This window comes from Nelumbo lutea, chromosome 1 (genome assembly GCF_056320005.1).
Source record: "Nelumbo lutea isolate HS-2025 chromosome 1, American lotus-T2T, whole genome shotgun sequence".
Classification (NCBI taxonomy): Eukaryota; Viridiplantae; Streptophyta; class Magnoliopsida; order Proteales; family Nelumbonaceae; genus Nelumbo; species Nelumbo lutea.
In genome coordinates this window covers 131,768,156-131,774,439 of record NC_142684.1, presented here as the reverse complement: position 1 = coordinate 131,774,439, position 6,284 = coordinate 131,768,156, and the positions used below count along the sequence as shown (strand labels likewise).

At 40.5% G+C, this 6,284-nt stretch overlaps 2 long non-coding RNA genes across 2 annotated transcripts; one reads left to right on the top strand and one right to left on the bottom strand.

Annotated features, from left to right (window-relative positions):
- Positions 1-3,772: 3,772 nt before the first annotated feature.
- Positions 3,773-4,597, bottom strand: LOC148877617 (uncharacterized). Its single transcript, XR_016099220.1, has 3 exons — positions 4,411-4,597; positions 4,104-4,286; positions 3,773-4,040 (listed from the first exon to the last, which is right to left on the bottom strand). It is a non-coding gene; the product is annotated as an uncharacterized LOC148877617 (long non-coding RNA).
- Positions 4,598-5,187: 590 nt separating this feature from the next.
- On the top strand, positions 5,188-6,063 carry LOC148877616 (uncharacterized). The gene is made up of 2 exons (XR_016097758.1): positions 5,188-5,599; positions 5,721-6,063. It is a non-coding gene; the product is annotated as an uncharacterized LOC148877616 (long non-coding RNA).
- Positions 6,064-6,284: the final 221 nt, after the last annotated feature.

The window sequence follows — 6,284 nt, the reverse complement described above, 5'->3', positions numbered from 1 at the left end:
TAGTGGGTGTGTAGTAATAGGAAGGAGTAGGTTTGGTGTCCATCAAACCCCTTCGTACCCACTAGAGTGGCCTTTGAGTGATTTTTCCATTTTTGAGAAGCGGTCCCGAAGGGTGGCTGCGGGGTAGACGGGTAGCAGAACCATCTCCATGGGGTCGGGAGAGTTCTCTTGGATATCCCTAGAGGAGGCGGAGATGCTTTGTGTTTACAGGGAAGGCCGACAGTGGGAAACAATGGTTCTACAAAAGCACTGTTTCCCACCGTTGGCTCGGGCCATTGGGACAGTGGGCAACCGGAAGGTGTCAGGATGCTCGATGGGTGAGTGGAAGTAGGAGGGAGTGGGTTTAGTGGACATCAAATCCCTTCGCACCCGTCGGAGCGGTCTTAGGGAGATTTTGTCATTTCCGAGAAAGCGGTCTTGGAGGGGGGACACAAGGGGTAGATGGGTGATAGAACCACCTCCACGATGTGGGGATAGGTTTCCTAGACGTCCCTAGAGGAAGGGGACATGCCCCGGGCCAACGGGGAAGTCCGATGGTGGGAAACGGTGCTTTTGTAAAACCACCTATTTCCCACCGTCAGGTTGGGTTGTCGGGCCGATGGGCGACTGAAAGGTGTTAGGATGCTCGGTGGGTGAGTGGCAACAGGAGGGAGTGGGTTTGGTGGCCATCGAACCACTCTTGACCCACTAGAGTGGCCTGCAAGTGATTTTGCCACTTCCGAGAAGTGATCCCGGAGGGGGCACAGGGGTAGACAAGCAGCGGAACCACTTCCACGGGGTGGGGAGAGGACTCCTGGACATCCCTAGAGGAGGCAGAGACGCTTTGGGTTTACGGAGAAGGCCGACGGTGGGAAACAATGGTTTTGCATATGTATCGTTTCCCACCGTCGGCTCAAGCCGTCCGACCAGTGGGCGTCTAGAAGGTATCAGGATGCTTGGTGGGTGAGTGGCAATAGGAGGGAGTGGATTTAGTGGTCGCCAAACCCCTCTGCACCCACCAGAGTGGCTTTCAGGCGATTTTGCCATTTTTGAGAAACGGTCATATAGGGGGGTGCAGATAGGCAGCGAAACCTCCTCCACGGGGTGGGGAGAGGTCTCCTGAACATCACAAGATTAGGCAGAGGCACCTTGGGTTTACGGGGAAGGCTGACGATGGGAAACAGCGGTTCTGCAATAGCACTGTTTCCCACAATTGGCCCGAGCCGTCAAACCGATGAACAACCGAAAGGTGTCGAGATGCTTGATAAGTGGCCTTTGAATAATTTTGCCAAAGCGGTCCCGGAGATGAGCATGATAGACAGGCTGCGGAACTAGTCTTATGAAAATACCCGGTAACATGTCGGTAACATGTAGTAACTGGTTCCTAAATACCCGGTAATGCTTTCTTATGGAATTGGTATTATGAGAACGAACCATATTTTAGTAAGGAGATTTAGATGGTTAAGAGAACATCTAAGACCGTATGGAACTGGTTATCATCGTAGATCGGTAAGGTCATTTAGCAATTGATTTGTTAAAGAAAAAAGAACCAAATTTGCATATTCAATATCTCAACGGTTACATTAGTTCAAATAAAAATGACGCTTTTGAGTAATCTAAGCGAGAAACATCAACTACTGATGTAAACCAATTATACACCATAGATTTTGCTAAACATGTTTCATGGTCCTAATATTACAAAAATATTGCATAGCTCTAAGGAAAATGCGAGGTTGGTAAGAATTTTAATGCACCTCACTATAATCGGAAACTTATCAGTGCTCGATTTTTTCTCAAGTAAGGTACGAGGCCACGATGGGTTCCAAAGATGATGCATAAGAATCTAGGGAGATGTTTGTGATTGATGGGGATTACTGATATGAAATTTTTCAAAAAATCACTGAATTCTAACATTACTAGTTGTTTCTCTGACTTGTTTGGTACCACTGTTTCCATGTCAGCTATTTATTTTTATTGAGACTTTGAAGTGATATTAGTCTTTGATGTATTAACGTCAATACCAAACACCACCTAGGCCACGGAGTGATGAGCATATCCTAGATTTCCTATTCACTTTTCCTATCCACTCTCTACCCACTATGAACTGCAGCCACACATCTCTCAAATCATAATAGAGATGTGTCGCTGCAATTCACTGCAGGTAGAGAATGGGTAGGAGAAGTAAGTAGGAAATCCCACTGATCATGACACCTATACATGATAAATCGCCAAAACAGCTAGGCCAATCATGAATGGTAAAAGCCTCTTGGGTTATGCTGTGGATCCAATCCAATATGAGTCTATTACAAATAGACCTGGTTCAATGGACCAGATATTTGGCTCAATCTAATATAAGTTCATTATGGATGGACCAAATCCAATCTAATATGTCATATCGGTCCATCCAATCTGTTTAAATTCAATATGTCATATTAGTCCATCCAATTTATCCAAATTGATTTTGATTTGGACGAAATCCAACCCAAAATCGGTCCATTGACACCCGTAGGTGGGATAACTACACATAGGGGTGTAAACGGATCGAATTCGAGTCGGATCAGGCAATATCCAAATTCGATTCCGATTAGAAAATCCGAATTCGATTCGATATCTAACGGATATTGAAAATTAATATCCGAATTTGAATCTGGTTAAATATTTGAATATTCGATTCGAATTTGATTAATTAATTATTTTAGTTAATTAATAAATATTTTGTTGATATAAAGTATATAAATTATTTATATAACTTAATTATTATATATATCATATAAAATATTTTATATATTATATATAAGAATTAAATAATTGGTTGAATTCAGATATTTATCGAATCGAATCTGGTCATATCCAAATTCGAATCCGATTAATTATTCGGTAAGAATAGGATATCCGAATTCGGTCGATTAAATATTTGAATTATCCGAATTCGATTTGATTATGTTGAATATCGAATTCGAAATCGAATTTTCAAATACCGTTGACACCCCTAACTACACATGTAGGAGTTTCTATTACAAGGTCTGCTGGGTTCAGGCCCGATCAATGTGCACCTGTGGTGAGTGTGGGTTTGCTCCTCACACTTACCTCACAGCCCCTCACAGTATATATTGGCCGCACAAAAAAATAGTATTTTTTGGCCACACACCAGGATTATCTTCCAATATATGTACTTAATATTCATGGGAAGGTGTTCCCAATGGACGGTGGATTGTGGCTGTGAGATTAATGTGTGGAGCAGATCCCAGACCATGCAAATGAAATCTACTGAGTAGTCTACTCCGGGAGACCGGATCTGTCATCATTAGTAGCACCTCACACGCACATCCTACCATGTATTGGGAATATCTCCCATACTTATTCACGGGAAATGTTTTTAATGCACGATGGATGTGCATGTGAAACGCCCATTTGTGAGGAACAGATCCGTCATGTTTTACTGACCACAAAACTTGAGTAGATATAGAGTCGGGATCTTGCAGAATGCACCTCACAGGTCACAGCCCCATCCTACCGCCGTGTATTGAGTTGAATTTGGGAGCAGTACAAATGCAAATATGTATTTACGCTATAAATACAACATAAATACATACAAAATAATTATTTGTACATATTTGTATTTGTGCTGCTTCCAAATTCAGCCTTAGCCTTAGGAACATTTCCTCAATTATAAACAACATTGTACGAGGGGGCTGTGACCTGTGACCTGTGAGGTGTGCTGTGCTGTGTGAGGAGCAGACCCGGACTCCATTGTCAGCAGTCACCACCACCTCTGTGCTTCATGTGCTTTCTCTGAAACAAGATCATCAAAGGTTTATCCATTACGTCAACGTCGTCACTGAAGCAACCGCCAACCCAAAAGATATTGTACAAAGCAACTCTCACATGTGTGGGTGTGGCCATCCCACATTTCCACCCTCCACAGTCCACACCGGCGGCATAGCCAAAGACGGCACACCGTCGACGACTGACCCAGCTGCTGTGGTTGATGCATGGGTGCCACCGTCTGATCTATATATTCTTCTGTTTCATATCTGGACCCAACGTGGTCTCATACCCTCCTGAGAAAAATCGATGAGCACCGATTAGCTTCCGATTACAAACACATTGAAATTCTTACCAACCTCGTATTTGCCTTTCCAGCTACTCGCGATGTTCGACTTGAGTTGGGTCATGTATCACCATCACCACTGATACTGAAATGGTATGATCGAGCTTCCCTTCAAGTTGTGTCTCTGTGAATCGTGAATTGCTCCCCGCAGCCCCACTGACTGACGAAAGCAACAAGCTAACTAGTGCTTTACCATCTGAAATAATTTAGGTTAAACCCAACTCAATACCTAAAATTATATTGTATGTACGAAACACAAGAATTTCATTAGACATGAATAGAGCTAGAAAGAACAAAAGCAAAGGAAAAGAATTGCTTACCGTTGCAAATTTCATATTGCCAGCCGATATCTGTTCTTCTCCTTCGGCCTATGACCTCACTTATTTGGGGTTGTTTCAGTTGAGATCACACACTCTTGAATATTTGGAGATGGAACATTGAGATCCATCTCCAAATAAAACCATTTCAAGTGACAGAAGATTTCCCAACCCCGAACAGTCATTTGCTCTGAGACCTTTCTCTCTCTCTTTATATATATATATAGATAGATAGATAGATAGATAGAGGATACACAATTAAAATCATGATTTTCAAAACCGAAAACTGATCAGGTGATTGGTTTCGTTTTCTTCAATAACCGAATTTTACTCTAAAACCATTGATTTTTGTCAACCAACTGCTAAATCGGGCAATTAATTATTCAAACCATTCAAGCGGTTTTGATCGTTTTTTATTTTTTTTAATTTTTTATTTTTTTGTCAAAACGGACCAAACGGTTGAATCAAACAGTCGGACCGTTTAAACTGATAACCGGACCCCTGACCTCAGTCACCAGTTCGTTTTTAAAAATCATGGTTAAAATTAACATGGTTGGAGTATTATTGGGTTCTATTATTGGAAATTACCTAATAAATTTCAGATATTGGAGTCATAATTAATCTTGGATGGTTGATTTGGAATAGTCTTGGTCTTGTTAAACGGAGACTAGTTGACTTGGAAAATTCTTCAGCACCACTTTAATTTTTCTTTTCTGGGCTCCATCAACTCCATATTTTTATTTATTGTCAATTTTCTCTATTCACTCTTTCATACTCCTTTCTCTGCTTCCCTTCAGGCCCTCATTCTGTAAATTTGTTTTGAATGCTTAACTCAAATCAAGGGTGGAAAATGAATTAAAAAAAAAAAAAAACTTGCGAGCTGACCTCGCAGTAGTTTTTCTTCCCTTAAAAAGCATTAGAAACGATTCCTTGATTTCCTATACCCAGTGTTTTTAAGCCGTGATTGACTCGGATGGCCAGATTATATGGCCTAGAAATCATTTAAGTAATCCGTTCTGTTTTATCTCAAATCCCGTTCTTGACTAAAAATTATTGAATTGATCAACAATCTATTAAATTGACTGTTCGACAGTTTTTTATCATTTTTTATTTTAATTTTTATTCTTTTAAATGATCCATCAGTTTGAACCATCAACCCAAAAACTAATGACCAGAATAGTTCTGGTTCGAGGTCGATATTGCCCAAACCGATCAACCTTGCTCCTTCAGCTTGTTTTTTTTTTTCTTTTTTTTTTTTTGCTCCTTTAAAAAATGAATATATATGTTAACGAGGATTTTGATTTTTGGACCAGATTTTTGGATGGCCAGAACAATTCCAACGTTCATATCAGAGTGACAAAATCTGTGGAAAGAAGTACGAGCCTGATTGGCATCTTAAATAAAAGCTGGTTTTTTTTTTTTCAATTGTGAAAAAGCACTTATGGTGATTGGATCATGAATGCTAAGGTGGAAGCTCCAAATTTACTTTCATTGCTTTTAGGATAAAGCCACCATCGTTGGCGAGAAGGATTAGGGTGGAAATCAGGCTCTGTTTGCTTGTAGTACAAATTTAAACCAGATAGAAACTTTACACCAGGTTTAGATTTGTATCCATTCATTTATAACCATAAATTTACGTTCCTACTTTGTATTCAATTTGTCTTTTTGTTATTGTCTCATTTGCACTCAGCGCACTTACAATCAATTCAATTTTCTATCACATAAGTGGGGATCAAGTTATCTTGCTTCAAATTTTGTTCCTCATCATAAAGACAACCTTCCTCATGCCTTTCATTCTCCTTCACGCACATCAAGCAAAGATTTGTACCCCGATACATTTACAAAAGGCAAAGGAAATTAGCACTGCAAGCAAAAGA